The sequence below is a fragment of the Gekko japonicus genome, unplaced genomic scaffold (assembly GCF_001447785.1).
Source record: "Gekko japonicus isolate JY-2015 unplaced genomic scaffold, Gekko_japonicus_V1.1 scaffold978, whole genome shotgun sequence".
Taxonomy (NCBI): domain Eukaryota; kingdom Metazoa; phylum Chordata; class Lepidosauria; order Squamata; family Gekkonidae; genus Gekko; species Gekko japonicus.
Window position 1 is genome coordinate 545454 of NW_015161980.1, and position 19743 is coordinate 565196.

A 19743-nucleotide genomic window follows, 5' to 3' on the forward strand; every position below is an offset into this window, starting at 1 on the left:
CGGGTGAGGTGCGGGAGGGCGGGGCCTGGAGCTCCCTGCTGGAGCCCGCTGGAGGTCGCCGCCGGCTGTGGGGAGGACACACTTCCGGTGATGTCAAGGGGTGTGGCATATGCTAATGAGTTATGCTAATGAGTCCCCCTAGCTCTTTTTCTACGAAATGACGCCTGTATTACAGACATGTTCACTCAGAAGTAAGGCCTACTATGGTCTATGGGGTTTATTCCCAGGGCAGAGTGCAGAAGATTTCAGCCTATGTTTGTACAGTACTTCCAGTCTTTTGTCAAAAAAATGTTACAGACTGTTCCCTCCCCCATCTTTTTGGGTGAACAAATAAAACAGTTCTAAGTTTTAGCTGGCTCAGTTTAAAATATCTCAATTTTTAGTGTCATCTATAATCTAAAGTCTTGTTTTGAAAGGAGCAATTGTGGTTAAAAGTCTCAACTGTAATTTATTAGTGCACTCATTAAGAGAAAATGATTTTCAGATTTCATAACTTCACAAGAAAAGCTGACTTCCTCACAGTCAGTGTATTTGTATCAAGTCAAATTTATTTGTATCTTCTCACGTCAAAAAAGATTCACAGCAAAGATTCCAGCTGGAGTTGCCAGTCCTGGGTTGCAAAGTTTGTGGAGATTTGTGGGTAGAGCCTGGGGAGACCAGGCAGACGTCGGTGGGCTATACTGCCCTCCAAAGCAGCCATTTTGTCTAGAGAACTGTCGTCTGGAGATCAGCTGTCATTCTTGGAGATCACCAGGCCACATCTGGAGGTTGGCAATCCTAATTTCAAATGAGATCTCATCAGGCCATGCTAACTTGAATTTTAAAATTTACAGTAGTTGCAGGGCTATTTTTGGGCAGGAACGCACAGGAACGGAGTTCCGGCTGGCTCCCGAGTTGGCCACCCTCAGCAGGAACTCATTAGCATAATAGACCACACCCAACAGCAGAAACTCATTAGGACTGGCTACATTAGGGGTGTGTGGCCTAACATGCAAAGGAGTTCCTGCTATAAAAAAGCCCTGAGTTTTGACAACAAACAAGGTAAACAGAATAAGAAGCAAAAGTGTGGATGACCACACTTCTGCGAACATGGGGTGTGTGGCCTAATATGCTAATGAGCTGTGCTGTCAGGGGTGTGTCCTAATAAGCAAATGAATTTCTGCTGTTGGGTGTGGCCTATTATGCTAATGAGTTCCTGCTGGGCTTTTTCTACAAAAAAAGCCCTGAGTAGTTGTATATATTTACATGTATTGCTGCCCAGTACTCTACAGAGGATATACTCTATTTGTTAAGCACAAACTCTGCCTGGAAAATGAGGCAGTGCTAGCCCCCACACCAGCTGTTTCGTCTTGTGGCAAAGGACACAGGAACTTGGAGTGGGAGACAGGAACCTAGGTTAGCAACAAGATAAGAGCTCAACAGCCCAACCACCCTCTCCCACCTGCCTTCCAACAGAAAAGGAGACAGACAGAAAAAAAGAGAGAGCCTCCATTCAGCTGGGTTCTTAAAAGGATTAGAGTTGAATTTACTTTCTTGTCTCTTCCACACAGATTATGAGAGGGGGGAAATGGTCCCTACAAATTCACTGAGTAAGACATTCACCCCCTCCTTTTTTTTCTATCTGCCTTAAATAGTAGAACAGATAGGAAGAAGGGCGGAATCAGGACATCAGCACAGACCCAGATGGGCTCTTGAACTCTCGCTTGTTATCTCTAAGTCCTGGCCTACATATTTTGATAACCCGAAGCATCCTACGAACAGCCAGACAATTACAGGTAGAAACCACAGTAAAACTTATTGTTATATGTAATCTGTTTAAATGTCATGCCATATAGGCCCCTGGGATATTTCTGTTGGAGAACCAAGAAAGAAAAAAACACAATAAAATTTAAAACTTCCCTTTGTTATTTTAAACTTGAAAATCACAACTTTTAATGTTAATGTAGATAAACCAGAAAGTGAAACTGAATAGACTAGAAAGTCATTTGACTATGGTTTCCTGTTTGAGACATCGCTACAACCAACTAAAAATGACGTGTTCCAAACTACAAAACCTGAATCTTCTATTTCAGTATTGTTTGAATACACACACTTGACATATGCAGTGATATCCTTTATTTTTATGTATCGTATGGCAGAGTTACACACAGAAAACATATAATAATATAAAATATGTAACCAAGTTGATACAATGTGTATGCAGACTGACTGGACAATCCTCCTAAATACTACCGTGTTTCCCCGAAAATAAGACACTGTCTTATATTTATTTTTTTCTCAAGAAGACACACTAGGGCTTTTACCACAAATGCATAGAAATCCTGCTAGGGCTTATTTTTTGGGTAGGTCTTATTTTCGGGAAAACAGGGTAATATCTAAATTTTCAGTCCACTCAATCACAGCTGTGGAGAGTTCAAAGAGCTCCGCAACATCACCCTGGAAAGCACATTATTCACGTTCCTGTGACAGGCAGAAAATAGTTTGGCAGGCTGCACCACAATTGCATTCGGGTCCTGGTATTTTGCCCCATTTAAACAACAGGTCTGCACAACTACCGAAGCCTGCTCGTATTCTGTTAGCCTGCAGGCCTCTCGTTGGTGTTTAGCAGGTTATGGATATCAGGTGGAACTGATTGCATCCATGTTCACAACCATTCATTCCCTAGATCGAAATTTTGTGATTGCAGGATTTGTGCATATCTTATTGCTGGGTATCGGGATCTTAGTCTGGAGAGGCCTGCGTCAGCCATGTGTTTGTGGATGGGCAACTCTGTGTTTTCAGTGATCTTTCTATATTCAGGAAGAAGAGCATCCTGTCTTTGGAGATGTGTGGGAGCAATATGGCACAAGCAACAGGTCAGCATGGGTTTATGCAGAGGTCATTTCGGGGGGGATCGTGGGGGAACGCAGTTCCCCCGGGTGAGGTGTGGGGGGCGGGGCACATGACGAAGCCCCGCCCCCTGCTTCCGGCCGCCCCGCTTCCGGCCCTCATTCAGCCAGGAGGAGGCAGGAGAAGAGGGAGGGTAAGTTGCTTCCTCCCCGCCTCTCCCCACCCCTGCCTGCCTGGAGCCAGGGAGGGCCTTGGCGGGGCTTCCTCACACTCCCGCCGGCCTTGCAGGTCCACCGCCGGGCCCCTGATGTAAGGGATGTGGCATATGCTAATGAGTTATGCTAATGAGTTCCCCTAGCTCTTTTTCTACGAAACGACCCCTGGGTTTATGTCATCTGTTGAATGGTTCTCGTTGTATAGAGTTAGACATCAAGTTTGTGGACATGAAGGCTGTTGAGCCACACTGAAGTACCATATTCTGCAGTACTATACACCAACCTCAAAGCTGAGCATCTAAGTGTTGTAGCAGACACACCCCAAGTTGTACCACATAATTTTTGAGAATGTTGTTTCATGTGTGTATATTTGCTGTTACATTGGTAAGATAGTGTGTATAGCTCAAGGTCCTGTCCAGGGTGATGCCAGCGTGCCCGGTGTGGTCGCGTCACTTCTGGGCGACATGCACATCGGGGAGGAGTTCCCCCCGGGGCCCGATCTGGCGGCGGTGAGGAACCCGCCTCTGGGGCGGGTGTTTCCCCGCCCCCGGGGGGGACTTGGGAAGCTCTCAGGTGTGGCGGCAGTGCCCTCCACCTGGCTTTCAGCTCTGCCTTGAGCTTTGGTGTCTTGTGCTTCCTCCCCGGTGCTCCTCTCCACTCACCCCAGCTGCTGGCCTGCTCGCTCGTCTTTCCCCAATGCAGAAAAGATGCTTTGGAGGTTGCTACCAGGATGAGGGGGAGGCGGGGGTGGTAGAAAGCACTGGAAAGGGAAGGAAAGGAGAACTGGTGACCCTGGCAGCACAGGGGAAGTTTGTGGCAGCCACCACATTTTGCCAGAGAGTTGGGGGGCCTGGGATGAAAGAAATTTAGGGGGCCTTGGCAGGAGGTTGGGGAGGGCAGGCCCTAAATGCCCCACTGTAGCTACGGGCCTGTTGCTTTCTTGAATCCTCCTGGGAGTCTTCCTGCTATCATGACGCCAATGGGAAACTTTGCAAGCAGCTTCTTAGTGACCACGCCACTGTTGATCAGGAACGCATTATGGATGCAGTCAAACCCTGGTGCCTTTCCATTTTTGATGTCCTTCAGTGCCTTGGAAATCTTATCAGCACTGACATTCCCTGACTGCTCGCAGTCTTTCAGGGCAGGTGTGTTTTAAAATCTGGAGTTCTTCTTTTATCCTGATTGTAAAATCTCAACCCTTCAGAGCTCTGGATAGGGATACCAGTTGGGCTTGGGCAGCTACCTGGTTTGATGTTACCTCTGGATTTCCTTGGAGCACAGGTGGGCTTGCACCTAGTTTTTTCAGCAGGCTCCAGGCTTTCCTACTGGAATGCCTGAAACCCAAATTCGCAGTTACTTCGGTCCACTTTTGTCTATGTGCAGCATTGAGTTCATGGAGTAGTTCATCTGCTATTTCTGGGTCTTTGCTGTTGAGAACTTCTGGCAGGCAGACAATCATAGGATCCCCTGGCTACACTACACACGTTGATGTCATTTATAGTTTTGCTGGCACATACCAATCAGGTGTTACTATTGCGTCCCTGAAATGAGCGAGCTCTGAATACCACTGGCACTCTTTCAGCCCAAGCCCATGCATATTTGCTCAAAAGTATGTCCCACTGAGTTCATTCAGACTTACTCATGGTTAATTGTGTACAGGATGTTATCTTAAATATCTGTGTCTTATTTCTGGATTCAGCCTATAGCATATATGCAAGTTTCAGTTATAGACCAAATTCTGTCACACCTGCTTTTTTTATAGATTTCAGAAAACGTTTACTATATGCTTGCATACATTTTCAATAAATCCCCCTTCCATTTTCTAGTCACTGAGTTCCTAGAACAGATCCAGTTGGTCAGCTGTGTTGGTCTGAAGCACTAGAACAAAGTGGCACCTTTAAGACCAACAAAGGTTTATTCACGGTATGAGCTTTCGTGTGCAAGGCACACTTCTTCAAGATACATTGGAATGGCAGGTAAGGTTCAAACTTATAGCCAGAGAATGAAGATCAAATTAACATGTAACATGATGATGTTCAAGATATGCAAAGTGAAAACTAAATAACAAGTTAAGGTTATAAGGTCAACAATTGTAAAGCAGGCATACAATCATAGGATCCCCTGGCTACACTACACACATTGATGTCATTTATAGTTTTATAGCAGATGCATTTAATAGCAGATAAATGTCCAAAGTTGTCTTTTCTAATTGTGAGAAGTAACTGAGAATCTAAATTCTCTCCTCTCAGGTGTGAAGGGCACTTAACGGCATTTAATGAGGAGGATGTAGTGTTTTGTCAGCAGACATCCCAATATCCCTTGCATTACATTCACTATTCTAATATACTATTCTGAAAAAGAAATACAGTGTATTTATAGACCTTCTTGTTGAGAATACATATGAGTTAGCATATGTAACGAGATTAAAAAAATGCAATATCCCTATTGAGTCCTGGGGAGGTTTTTGTTCCAAGGCTTGTAATAACTTGTAATTCAGCAATTTCCCTTTCCATTCTGTTCCTTTGTAATAAAATGGCTACTTTGAGGTCACCCATTGAATATCCCAGAAGGTTGAAGTGTTCTCCTACAGGTTTCTCAATCTTGTGATTCCTGATGTCAGATTTGTGTCCATTTATCCTCTGGCGTAGGGTTTGTCCTGTTTGTCTTATGCATTTAATGGTATATAAAATGTTAGAAGATGAGCATGTGAATAAGCATGATATACTATAGTTGATGCTGTTAGGTCCAGTGATTGTGTTGTCTGGGTATATGTGGCAGCAAAGTTGGCATCTGGGTTTATTGCAAGCTCTGGTCCCAGTGTCCATGTTCAAAGTAGATGCTGCATTACTGTGGGTGAGAAGTTGTTTAAGACAGTTGGGCTGTCTGTACGCAAGAAAAGGTTTGCCCCCCAGTACTTGTGAACAAAGAAGTTTAGTCACATGAGAAAATGGAGCAAAGGAACAAAAACACCTTTCCTAAATTTTAGCTGCATCATGTATATCACTCAATCTGCAGTCCCAAATATCAAGATAGATTACATGCAGAGTGAGCATTGGTGACTTTTTACATTATTTGTGGGACTAAGAATGCTCGGGTACGGTCAATCTTTCAAGAAGATAAATGCAACGGTAGGCTCAATAACAGTTATCAGGAAAATGAATTTTGAAATGAGCAGTCATGGTAAAGAACCAGAAAGTAGATGAGTGAAATAACAAGTAATGAGTCAAAGATGAGGAGATGCTTTCAAGAAAGCCAAAGCAATGTCCTCAAGAGATACAAAGCTCAAACTGTACAAGAAATGAGATGTGACAGATCCAGAAAAAGCCTGAAATGCAAAATTGTTTTATATTTTGTTGGTCATTCAGTCTGAATGTATTATGTGCTTATTAGCCCTGCTGGATCAGGAAACACAATAAAATAATTACAATAAATAGGATACAAAAATACAATTAAAATTATAAAATTTTGGTGTAGTGGTTAAGTGCGCGGACTCTAATCTGGGAGAACCAGATTTGATTCCCCACTCCTCCGCTTGCACCTGGCTGGATGACCTTGGGCAAGCTGTAGTTCTGATAAGAGCTGTTCCTGAAAGACAGCAGTTTCTGTCAGAGCTCTCTCAGTTCCACCTACCTCACAGGGTGTCTGTTGTGGGGAGGGGAAGGGAAAGGAGTTTGTAAGCCGCTCTGAGACTCCATTGGGTAGTATTATACAATTGTAAGCAAACATAAGCACCAAAGAGAAGTTAAATACAGATTATGAATAATTAAAGAAGCCTTAAATATCATGCAAGTAGCTCCTGAAAGATAGGGAGATATTTCATTTCAAATAACAGTGTGTGTCTACAGTTCTAACTGGTATTCGTCCACAGTATAAAGAATGCAACATTCAAGTATAAAAACAGGTTTTAAAGAGTAATGTACACACAGTTGACCTGTCATAGAAGATCCCTCATTTTGCATTATACAATGTACTTATTTTGGAATTACCATAGAATATTTTTATTGTACAACAACAGCATTGATTTAAATGGATCGCAGCTCAGGATATTCAGGAAATCATTATTATTAATATACCTGATTTGCAAGGCGGTCCCATCTGTGGACATTTAAAACCAGAGATTGCAGCCACGAACAGACAAGACTGATATTTCTACAAACCTGAGGAAAACCCCAGGTTTGTAGAAAAATCTCCAATATAACAAAAAAAAAGTATTGTGGGGGACAACCCTTATGTACCTCTAAAAAATGGTTACCCTCTGAGACCTCAGTGGCCGACTCCAACAGTATTGGCAGCCTTCAACCTTGGTTTCTGTCAGTAAAAGATGGGGGAGGGGGCATATTCACAGCTGACAGTTCCTGATGGTTCTGGAACAGGAATGACAGAGCCCAGAGTGGATTGACGGTCATTCCAGTCCAAGACTACTTCTGCTCATCAAGGAGGGAATTGGGGGATCTGAGGGTGGTGCTCCATGTCTTCACACCTGAGCCCACCCTGGTGGCCCCCTCTCCTGCTCCACCACTTGCAGGGGTGGTGCAGGAGTGCCCTTGGCAACAGACAGCTTGAACCCCTTCCCCGCTATCAGATGCCTGGATCTGCTGACAGGAGTTGGTCCCTTTAAGCGGGTGGGGGGTGTTCCTGAAAATAGCCCTTTGACCCACCCCTGTCTGCCCCCTGCCTGAGATGGATGCTGGACTCCACCCCCTTGCCACATGGCCCCTCATTGGTTCTGGCAGCCCTGTCCATCATAGTGCCACCGCCTCCACACAATATCTCCACTGACTGCCACGGCATGGTTGCTATAGATGCTATTCTGGTTATGAACTGCAAACCCACCTACTTTGTCTGCTGGCTGCTGCATTAATTTATGCCCTTAGGCAGAGGTCATTTCGGGGGGGATCGCGGGGGATCACAGTTTCCCTGGGTGAGGTACGGGAGCGGGGCACATGACGAAGCCCTGTCCCCTGCTTCAGGCCGCCCCGCTTCCGGCCCTCATTCAGCCAGGAGAATGCAGGAGAAGAGGGAAAGTAAGTTGCTTCTTCCCTGCCTCTCCCCACCCCTGCCTGCCTGGGGCCAGGGAGGGCCTTCGCGGGGCTTCCTTGCAGCCGGGACCGTTGGGGGCAGGGTGTGTGGCCTTATGACACACTTCCGGTGATGTCAGGGGGTGTGGCCTTATGGCACACTTCCGGTGATGTCAGGGTGTGTGGCATATGCTAATGAGTTATGCTAATGAGTTCCCCTAGCTCTTTTTCTACGAAACGACCCCTGCCCTTAGGGAATAGACTAGTGCTACCATAGTTATGCAGTGGCTGGCCACCACAGCACAGGGACAGCACAGGATTGTTCTGTTATTCTCTTTGCAGAATTTGATGAATCACTCTCCTGCTTCATTTCATGCCCATATTTTCTGACAATTTCCCGACAATGGCTAATTCTACTTTATTTCCCACTTTTGTGTTCCAGTCACCTATGATGATCAGCACATCCTATTTAGGTGAATGATTAACTTCTTTCTGGACACTTGCATAAAAGCTTTCAGTTTTTCCTCTTCAGCACCTGTAGTGGGGGCATAAACTTGAATGATGGCTATATTGAAAGAATTTCCATTGTCTGATTGATATTATTCAGTCAGACATTGCATTCTCCTTGATTGCTTGTACTACATCTTGCCTCACTATTAAAGCTATTCTGTTTGTCATTTCCTGACTAAAAAAACATTTTCAGTCAGAAAATGTCATAATCCAGTCCACTTTAGTTCACACACTCCCAGGATTGCAATGTTTAAATGTTCTGTTTGTTGTTTTACAGTTTTAAGCTTACCTTGATTCATACTTCTAATGTTCCATGTTCCTATTATATGTGTCAAATGGCTTTGGACTTTCCTTTTGCATGCATTCACATAAACAACAGAATGTCCTTTTGGCTTTAATCCAGTTGCATCATTAAGGCTGTGATCACACTGGTGGCTTGGCGCAATATGGTGCCACCTCTAATTGAATGAGTTTAAAGTGTAGTGGGACATATCAGCCACACAGCACACCCTGCTGCGGGTTACTCATAGAGACATCCCGTGGTAAAGCATCCACATTATTGTGGCGCCTCAGCCATGGAGCGAACTGCAAAAAAAATCAAAAATCCATAATCTATGTGTGCGCACATGCACACATAGGCATTTTTTTTTAAAAAAAAAAAACCACCTCCCTAGCGGCAGAACGGATCTGCAGGTTCAGACTGCCAAATCCGTTCTGTACGTGCTCCCCCATGTTCAGACATCCAACCATGTGCAATGAATGCGCGGGGAAACAAAAACACCACTTCGGTGGCTTTTTAACCCAGCTCCAAGTCATCGTCTGACGGAGTGAGTATGCCTGGAGAACACCTGACAAATGTGGCTGTGTGACCAGGCCCACTTAATCCATTTGTGAAACGTGCCTACATCGGGCCAAACTGCCAGTCTGAATGCAACCTAAGAATAGCACTAATCATACTTATCCTCTGCTCTTCCTCCCCAATACTTGATTGCATGCTATCTAACCTGGAAGTTCTGTCTTGCAGCACTATAACTTCTTAAAATTTTTGGGATTGTCTCATCACAGGGTTTTCAAGATATGAGATGATCAGAATTTGTTTACCATTGCCTTTTTCTGCACAGTAATAACTGGGGGGGGGGGCAGTTAGTGCACCAAGTGCCATAGATGGTTCAGACAATGCTAGAGCTTTGTTCTCAGCTAATTTAGTCTTAAGATATTCAATTTGCTTTTGCCATTTTTTTTAAAATATTTTTTTTCTTTTTGCAGGCAGCGGATCAATGGGGAGGGAAGAATATAAAGTCAGGGGAGCAAAGAAAGAGGGAGGGGAGTGAGGGTGGGGAGATGGAAGCAGAAACTTTAGCCTTTAAATCTTTGTCTTGTTGTTGCAATATTCCATTAGGATCTTTTAAACCAGCTATTGATGCACAAATCTGTGCCCTGTATGCTCCTGGGTCCAAATGAGGAACACACGGTTGGAGTCCAGGGAGTTAGATAAGTTGTTTATTGCAATAGTCAGGAAAATACAGGACTGGATACCTTGGCACCCAGTAACACCAAGCTGTATTCTTCCCCAACCAGGAAGGGCAGTAGATCTTATAGCCCAAATGACATCATGACAGTTTAAAGGTAAAGGTAAAGGTTCCCTTGCTCGAAAGCCAGTCGAGTCCGACTCTAGGGTTGCGGTGCTCATCTTCGTTTCAAAGCCGAAGAGCCAGCGCTGTCTGAAGACATTTCCGTGGTCATGTGGCCGGCATGACTAAACACCAAGGTGCACGGAACGCTGTTGCCTTCCCACCAAAGTGGTACCTATTTATCTACTTGCAATTTCTTGCTTTCGAGTTATCAATTTCCCTTGTTTTCTGTACTTCACTTTTGCCCTTTGCCCCATTTTTATTCTGTTTTCTAAAAGCTATTTTCTCATATCCCAGTGACACGTCTGACAGAGGTTTGTTTTCTTTTAACCTTTTCCTTTAACCATAACACCTGTGCACCTTTATCCTTTTAACCTACCTATAAACCTATCTTTGTAGACTGTTGTACCTCAGCTATGCTCAGACAAGTAGAAGAGTGTACTTGATAAAGACCAGAGTTCCTACAAAAATTACATAGGAATAGACTCTAACTTCCTCAACCTTACTGCACCATGTTGCTGGAAGGGAGAGACCCCAGATGAGATATTTTTCAAAACAGATTGCTTACAGTCTACAAATGGTGCCAGAGTTCTCAGTCAATGGCAGCAGGCCTAGTCCAGGTCTGGTATCATTTGTCCATTCCACTTTTGGCAACAAAATTATGGTTTTACAAATTTACAAATTTTAGCTGTCTTAAAAGAAGGGGTTCAAATCACTACTAAGAACTGGAGTAGAAACTCTTTTCTTTATTTATTAATCATGACCAAGGAAAGGATCTATTCCTAAAAAAGTACAAGATGCTGACAATTTTATATATAAAAAAGCGTAAGCATGTATAGGCAAACTGATATCAGGATATTTCAGAATTTTTACACCAATTATACAACGACAACTCAATATTGCACCAAATCTAAACCAATAGAAAAGTGATCTATACTTTCTTCTTAATGTACTTTAAAGAATGCTACTTTATTTATTGTATGCGACATGTGCTACATGAACAGCTGACTACTATAGTTTAAGAAAACAGGATATGTACTAAAGTTAGTTTGTTATACAAGGTGAGGAATACAGACTGTTGGAGACCTCAGCTAAAAACACAGGTAACAGACCTAGCTCATCACTGGGTCAAACACTCCCCTCAGTTCTTTACTTGACTGTCACAGACATGGCTACACTATGGCTCATTCACATTTCACTTTTCCCCCCTTCAAGTGTCTTTGCCATGGTAGATCATTCAATATGCTGTCCCAGAGTATGGAGAAGATGCAAAAGCTAAGCAAGTAAGTCTAGTCAGTGCCTGGAGTAAAGATGTTACAGGAATTCAAGAAGAATGTAAAAGTAGCTCTGCTAGATCTGATCAGTGGTACACCTAGTCCAGCAACCTGTTTCCAAAAGTGACCAGAACAACACAAGTGGACCCAGTAATTTGTAAAGTCAATGACACAGGAAAGAATTACTGTACAAGTTCAAACTGTTAAAGACACATTAACAAGTCATATAAATTTCTACTTGATTTTACTAGGTGAACTTCATCCGAAGACAGAAGCCCAGTCACAGTGCCAAGGATGTTAAGGATGGAGGATGTTAAGGATGGAACGTTTCGACTGAACGTCTTTTTCAACCATCAGTTTGTAGTACTATTCTTTACTTCATGTTTCCATTAAAGGTACAAGTTATCTAAACTGGCTGAGAGCAGCTCCCAAATCTTTACAGCAGTTTAGATAACTTGTACCTTTAACATCCTTGGCACTGTGACTGGGCTTCTGTCTTCGGATGAAGTTCACCTAGTAAAATCAAGTAGAAATTTATATGACTTGTTAATGTGTCTTTAACAGTTTGAACTTGTACAGTAATTCTTTCCAAAAGTGACCAGCCAGTAACATCCCTCACCTGCTGACTGCTGCCCAGCATCTGACAATCTGAACCTGAAGGTCTCACTCAGGTGCCATGGCCAGTAGTTAGCTTTGATCACCAATATGACTTGAGCTCCCTGATGGAAGAAAGGCAGAATACACACACAATTTTTTATTCTTTACCCTCTAATTACATCTTTGGTACTTACTATAGGAATTTTAGTAGGAGTAAAAAAAAACAGTTAAAAGTGTCTTTTAATGTTTCTTTTTGTAGACAAAGCAGAAAATGTCATTAGATGAGGTGTCCATTCTTGATTAAAAGAAGAAGAGACTGGATTTATACCCTGCCCTTCACTCGGAGTCTCAGAGCGATTTACAAACTCCTTTCCCTTCCCCACCCCACAACAGACACCCTGTGAGGTAAGTGGGGGTGAGAGAGCCCTGACAGAAACTGCTCTTTTTCGAGGACAGCTCTGACAGAACTATGGCTTGCCTAAGCAGCTAGAAGTGGAGGAGTGAAGAATCAAACCCAGTTCTCCCAGGTTAAGTCCACACATGTAACCACTACACCAAACTGGCTAAGGATGAAGACAAGAGAGTATTCTCACACATAACATTTGAATGGTCACTATAAAATGATAGCCCTGGAAGAGAGAAAAAAAATTGCACAGTATGAAATCACTGTACAATAAATCAGTGTCAATTAAGGGGGAGCAGAATATGTCATTTAGGGCTCTTAAAAAAAAATTGTGAGCAAGCAAGCTTAATGTGCCTCTAACAGGCTACCAGTAACCACAAAACAACCAGATCTTTTCCAAAGCAAGGTTTATAATTTATTGAGGAAAATACAGGGGTCTAGGAATTGAAAAGGTACTCAAGCATAAAAACAGTGCAAATGTTGTATTTAGTGAAGTAATTAGCATTAGCCTTAATTATTTCTGGGGAAGCATATTCTAGATCAGCAACACATATGCACTATTTAATCTACTCTTCTTCCTCTGTCTTCTTGCTGTCTTGCAAATATGTTGAATCCAAGGGGATAGTTATAGGACCTGTGATTCAGCAATCTTTCTGAAGTGAGCAGTATGGTAAAATGCCTGGGAATCCCACAAACCGCCTTGATTTGCATGAAGGTAGAAAAGCAAGCTACAATCGTGGTAAACAAATCTACAAGCACCTTCCCGTCCCCAACCAAGGTGGTGCCCCCCCACCCCACCCCACCCCACCCCACCCCACAACTGTAAGGAGTTGGGGAGTGGTTGCTTTTCTGTCTTCATTACCACAGAGGCCTGCGATGTAAAAACAACAGGAAAGCAAGTGAAGCTTCAACTTGCCAGTGAAAGGGAATCTATGGTGACGTTTTTGAAAATGGAAAGCTTACTTGGAAGGAAGTTCTATGAAATTAATGGGTCTCCCTTTGGACCCGGGATAGGTTGAGGGCGGCTGCGCAGTGTTTGGTGGCATCTCCTAAGGACACAGCCTAGGAGGGAACCCATTTTCTTCACCTGTCTGCCAGGTGCAAACAGGACAGAATGCGACCCCTCTTCGGATTAGAGGAAGTTCAAGGGGCTCCTATTGTCCCCCCCCCCCCCCCCCCCCCCCCCTTACGCCATGCTCTTCGCCAAATCAGCGGTTCCACCAGCGGGGCCTCCATTGGCGGACGTGGTTTATGACGCGACAAAGGAGCCGGGTGGAGCCTCAGCCGGAGAAGCGCTGGTTGAAGCCGGTATCTGCGCCGCCCCCCTTTTATATATAGATATACATTTTATTCCTGTCTTTCCTCCTCCGCCTGCTGCTGGGGGGAGGGGGGGGGGAATACTGCGGTTGACCTGGCGGCCGCACGCACCTGGAAGGTTGGCTGTGTTGTGGGAGACGCGGCTGGATCAGGTAAGCGAGGTTGGCTTGAAGGCAGAGATGGTTCACCTGCCGGGTAGGTGGGGGCGGCTAGACTTGTGTTCCCGCGCGTTCAGTCAAGAGGCTGGGGAAGGAGGTAGCTCGCCTGTTGAAGGCTGCGATCCTACGGGAAAGTAAATCGCGTTGAGCTCACATAGGGCTTACTTCCGAGTAGGCGCGCACAAGACTGAGCAATATGTGATCTTCCGCACCGCAATGGTGTAAGCCCTTACCTGTTAATTTCGGCCTGTTCTTGACATCTGAAATAATAATTTTTCACCGCAGCGGTCTCCAAGGTTCGGTCGTGCAGCCTGTTCTCTAGACTCAAGAATCACTTCTGGCATGTGCCTTTCTTCACCTCTGAGTAGCTGCAACCACCACTTGTTGTAGATTCCTGTAAAGGATTTCTAATGTATAGGTAGGAGTGAGTTCCAGGACTCATTTCCCAAATGATACCACGTAAAACAAAAAGTCTCATGTCCTTAAACACCTCGGGGGAGTAGCTATTTTGACAGGATTAGTAGCCAGTATTTTGCTGTGTGTTTTCCCAGTCTGTGACCCCAGGTTGCTGCAATCTCCAGGAATTTTCTATGTTGTTTTTGGGACATTGCACTTGATAAGACTGGGATCAGTGATATTTATAATATGCTTCCCCCCCCCCCCCCCACTCTTTTATCTTCCCTGGACTTGTCCTAAGAAATCATTGAGTGTATGCCTCACTGTGTATTTCCCATTATGAAACATGAATGTGTGGTCTGTGTGTGTGTTTTTATAAAGCTTGCACATTTAAAATGTCAACCATCTGTGTTTTATAGAAATTGTTCCTAAATCACAAGAGAGACTTGAAGACTATTGCATGAAGATGGTAAAAATATGCCTGAAGAGTGTGTCTGCACATGTACTCTGTGTAAGACAGTTGTTCATGTGCATTGATGCAATAAGTTGTTCTTGGAACCTCTAATTTGGAGCAGTTGATTGGTTGTGTTGCCAGAGTTTGCATACTTACAAGACTGGTATTGGCACTGAGTTATCCACACCACCCTATCCCAGGCTTCAAGTTATTAAGCAATCCTTGCTTGTACTTTCAGTGTAGCAGGAGGAACAGCAAGTACCGTCCAGGTTTAATTGCAGTCACTAAACAGAAAGGATACCAGGCAGGTTCTTTAAACATTAGATTTGTATGTGTATTCCCCAGAAGAAATCTCTCTCTGACTTGAATTCTGCCTGCAAGAGTAGCCTTAAACCCACAAAATGTTCTAGTAAAGTTGATCGTAGATTATGCCTGCATCCCCAAATGACCCCAGAAGTTTTGATGACTCATTTTCATTCTTCTCCAGTGAGTCCATGTCCAAATTACTGAGCAGTCAATAACTTCAGAATAATCTTCAGAAAAATCTGAGCTTTGATTTTTAAAAAGAGATTGTCCATATCCAGTATATACATGCCTGTTGATTGCAAGAGGCTAATGTAAATTGAGGGTCTGAGGACTTTTTTTGTAAAAGATATGAATGTCAAAATTACAGTATGAAATCATAGTCTTTGAAAGCAGAATAACAACAGTCAGGAAAGGCCAGATTCATGTGCAGCTTGGGGCATGAAGCCATTGAGAGAGAACCTGATGGAGGAGGAAATGTCTTGCAGGGGTGGTACTTTCTAGACTAGAACTAGATGGACCATACCACATCATGAGTGGGGGGGGGGGTTTGAAGAGAGAGAAAGAAAAGGCTCCTGGGAAAATGCAGGTGGTGTATGAGTTGATACAGGGCGAACTAGTTGTTCAACTATGTGGGCCTGTGATGGACTGTCAAGGGTTAATGCCTAACAGATGTTGAGAACCTTTGAGTTACAGGCTGTTCCAACAGAATTCTGTTGAGAGAGTCAGTTAAGGAATGACAGTTGGGAACTGACAGTTGAAGAAGACACAGTTAAGCACTGATTGTGGACTGGGATGGCGGCTAAGAGAGTGAGTGGATCAAGGAGGTTCCTCACTCAAGCCAAAAAAATGGTAATAGCTTCTAGTAAAGAGAAGTGATCCCTGCCCAGTTAAGAAGGGAAATAGCTTCTAGAAAAGAGGAGTGATTTCTTGTTTGTGTATAAAGAAGGATTTGGGGAACTTGGTTGTGTGCTCCTGCCTTCTAAACTTTATATGTTGGTGAAACTCAGAAATCTATGCTTGAGTGTTTAAGCAGAAACTGAAAAGAAAGCATCTCTCTTCAACTTTTTAAAGACCTTGTTGAAAGACCTTGAAACACTTGTTGGCAAAAAATTATCTGTTGTTTTTGTGAATACAAGGTTACCTCAGTTTTATTATCTGTTCACTTCATACATCCTGAACCTGATTCCACCTGATCTTTTCTCCTTCAAGTTAAATAAAACATTTTGTTTATTTTGAACTTTCAAAAGCCTCTTGTGTGCCACTTCAAAAGCAAAAAGAAGGTGATTTTCTCTTCCCTCAGTTCCCTGGTCTGGGCCAGCATCTAACTATCTAAAAAATAAAGCAACTGGGTGGGACAGCCATAGACAAACAAATAAGAAGAAAAGGGGCTGCTCAGCAAGAAAGTAGACAGAAGGGAAAATCCTGTGTATGAGGGAGGGAAGAGGACGAGATCATCATAGGGTCACAGGTCACAAAGTATTTTGAAGGTAAAACCCAAAAATCTTGAATTGAATCTGGAAACAAATAGGTAACGAGTGCAGTTGCTTTAGAACTGGCATAATATAGTGGTTACACACTATAAGGAAGTATATGGCTATTTTTGGCATTAATTACAGCATTTGATTTGTCTTCAAGAGCAGCACCACATAAAATTCATTATAGCAATCCGGTCTAGAAGTGATAGAAGCACAGATCAGTATTACCTGGTCAGCAGAGCCCAAAAGAGAAAAAAAATTATGAACTCAGATGTAGATGAAAGAAGGGTAATTTGCTGATCAAGTATTAATGAAAGAAGCCACTGTTAGCAACAGCTCCAATTTCTTCCCCCTAACAATAAGATTGGGCCCAAGAACACCTCCCCCCCCCCCAAAAAAAAGCCTTCTTTATATGATCTGCTAATAACTGTTTTGCTTGATTTTGAATTGGTAAGTCAATTCTCTTTGGAACATAAACTTTTTCTGAAAAGTGGTGGCTTTTATCTTCTCTGGAAATATCAAATTATACATCAACATTGCAGAATAAAATACCATTATGTACTTCTACCTACCTTCTTGCTGTGAAATGGATTCTCTTTCCGAGATTAGAGAAGCACATTTTAATCACGGCACTCAGAAGTCAATTAGCTTTTTACCTAAAAGAACACTCAAAAAAAAAAACCTGTAACTTGAGATAATGTGTCATTAATTTTCCAATTTAGGAAGAATTTTCTTAGAATGAAAGCTAAAGGGGGATTAAGAGTGTAGTTTCTACACATTTCCATTAAACCATGTGAAGAGGTATGATGCCATCTCAGTGTGTTTGCTATCTGGCTCAACTTATTTAAAAAGTCAGTGTTCATATACATGGTAGTATCCTGCCTAAAGTGCATCCAAAAACAAAACACAGCTGGTGTGCCTAATCTTAGACCTCTCTATTGTCTATTTAACTATATCTGAAGAAGCAGTTTTAGGAGTGAAATTGCCTATATCATCCTGTACTTATCTAGCAGCCTCAGAGCATGTCGATTAAGAAAATTACATGTATACTTAATACATGTTTGTTTAGTTTGTTCCTCCTGTCCCTTTATCTTTATTGGCTACTACATGTAGATCACATTTTCTGCTGTGTCATTAGTATCGTAACTCTGAAATCCTAAGTACTGAGCTCCTTTGAGGAAGGGTGGGATAAAAATGTGATAGTAATAGCGACAAAGGATATGATCGTTGCACTTCAGATTTACATGTTTAGCAATGTCTCAACCTTTTAACATTTATATGAATTTAACACAAGAAAAAGCTTCAGTGCCGTGTGTGTGTGTGCAGTAGTAAGTCCCAGACTGGCATTCTAATCCTGTGTATTTTTAAAAAAATCTGGAACATGCTTTCATTCTCAGTGTGAATTATGCAGTAAAAACTTTTCCTTCAGAAGGCAGCGTGTTGAAAAATGGATTAACATTACTAACTGATAAATTACGTTCTTTATCAGGAATGACAGTTTGTTTCTGTTAAACCAATCATCAGTATACCAGGTAGGCATACCTGTGATTTGTTCTATGGAGACCTTCAATGGGGCATGTTGTAATGTTTAGCTTCCATTGAAAGAGACACTTTAGATTGTGTATTTGTATAACAATGTTAAGTAACATCTGCATCCTTATATAACTTTAAGATTTCATATATTACATCGTGAAGCTTCTCTGGTTACATATAAAGAACATATTTGCATTTAGAAATTTTCTTCCTGGAAGTGTGGAGCTGAAATTAATGTAACTGGCAGCTGACCAAGACCTGTACTGAACATATTTGGGCCCTGGTAAAAGCCCTAGAGCTGCAGTGGCTCAAGTGGTTAAGACGCTGAACTGCAGGCTGTGGAAGGTCGGTAGTTCAGCAGTTTGAGACCCAGGTGCCGCATGACGGAGTGAGCTCCCGTCTCTAGTACCAGCTCCTGCCAACCTAGCAGTTCAAAAGCAAGAAATTGCAAGTAGATAAATAGGTACCGCTTTGGTGGGAAGGTAACAGCGTTCCGTGCGCCTTTGTGTTTAGTCATGCCGGCCACATGACCACGGAAACGTCTTCGGACAGCGCTGGCTCTTCGGCTTGGAAACGGAGATGAGCACCGCAACCCTAGAGTCAGACTCGACTGGCTTTCGAGCAAGGGAACCTTTACCTTTAAAAGCCCTAGAGTGACCCAGGCTGACCCCAGGGTGCTATGAAAGGCTGTGTATTCTCTGCCATTGGAATCCCACATTTTACATAGGTGCAGCTTTCCTTTCACAGTGCTCTAGCAATAAGATACTGAGTCTTACAAAAATGCTTGACACACCTACAAAGTACAGGAGATGAGTCCTCTAAAGCAGTGGTCTTTAAGCTTTCCAGACCATAGCTCCAGGATCCCCATAGCTGCAAGCATGTGACGTCAGTTATGCAGCAGGAAGAGGGGGAGTCATGATTATAACCTTAATGGTGTCAAGCCAAGGCCTATAGGCAGACTTGAGGATAGGAAATGCAAACCAAACATCAGGAGGTTTACCATAGTGAGGAACAATCCAAGGATCAGAGCCATGGAAGAATCTTCTCCACCACTGCCATAGAGGAAATTTCTCCACTTCATGACTTCACCTCATTGTCCTGATATTCTTCTCAGCATGCATGCAAAGAGAGGCATGAAGCATGGCATGTTTGCACTCTACCTAGCAGGTCCTTCCCATAGGCAGCAAAAAATGGGAGCTCTGTAGGGTGTCATGACCAATCTGGAGGCCACAACTCATGAGTTGAAGACACTACTCTAATTCTGTATGGACTACCCACTACTTTATGAAGTTCAGGAAGTTATATTTGTATATGGCTGAGCTGAGGATTCCCAAATGTCTGAGCATAGGGTTTCATTATTCTAGATTGCTCCCTGCCAAGTCTGGAAATATAATTCTGCTCTTCTATATATTAAGGCAGGGCAAGTCCTTGACAAACAGGAATAGGTTTCTTGTGCAGTGTAGGCATAACCCTTATTGGAGGAGCTTTTGATAATGCAGAATAACTACTAAGAACATGAATTAAGGTTGAAGCATTTGTGTTTTTTAAAAAAAGGGTTGAAGCACAGTTCTTTGTATACCATGCTCAACAGGAATGTCAGATTTTAGGATCCATACATGCTGCTAAC

At 43.0% G+C, this 19743-nt stretch overlaps 1 protein-coding gene across 1 annotated transcript in view; it reads left to right on the top strand.

Annotated features, from left to right (window-relative positions):
• Positions 1 to 13848: 13848 nt before the first annotated feature.
• LRRC8B (leucine-rich repeat containing 8 family member B) overlaps positions 13849 to 19743 on the top strand; it is a 39069-nt gene continuing 33174 nt past the window's right edge. Inside the window, exon 1 of the mRNA XM_015429780.1 lies at positions 13849 to 13946. The gene's annotated coding sequence lies outside the window, so the exon portion shown is untranslated. The remainder of the gene's footprint in view (positions 13947 to 19743) is intronic.